Here is a 507-nt window from a genome sequence, read left to right as displayed (position 1 = left end):
TTAACATCCTACTCCTCCTTCTGAATTTGTTGTTTAAAATGGACCACCAGGTTCCAAGACTGGTTGATGAGATGGAATGAAGAGAGGAAGAAAGAAACACACAACTGCAACAACAAACTTTGGGGGCTTCTGTATAAAACTAAAGAGATTTTTCAGCCCAGCTATATTCCTTTCAAATCATCTCCTACATTCAATAATATAAAAGCCCTCCTCTCTGCACAAGAGCTTTGTTACACAAAGTTCTAGTTAAAAAYTTAAAAATTCCTGAGAGGAAGAATTTGACCTTCCTCTTCAGGTGATAGGATGCAAGATTGGTGCTTCTGAACTTGATTCCTAAAGCGCAGGACAGACAAGATGACTGTACAGGCTGGCAATGTAGCAGGCTTAAGATCTGCCCACCCAGATCAGTTCCCACTTACATAATTTCACTGTGGTCTTAGCTAAATCAGAGATAGCAGACATCCCCCCCCCCAAAAAAAAAAAAAAAAAAAGTAGAAAAGTAGAAAA

The sequence above is a fragment of the Rhea americana genome, unplaced genomic scaffold (genome assembly GCF_003343005.1).
Source record: "Rhea americana isolate MKP2758 unplaced genomic scaffold, rheAme1 scaffold_133, whole genome shotgun sequence".
Classification (NCBI taxonomy): domain Eukaryota; kingdom Metazoa; phylum Chordata; class Aves; order Rheiformes; family Rheidae; genus Rhea; species Rhea americana.
Note: the sequence above shows the minus strand (reverse complement) of the source record.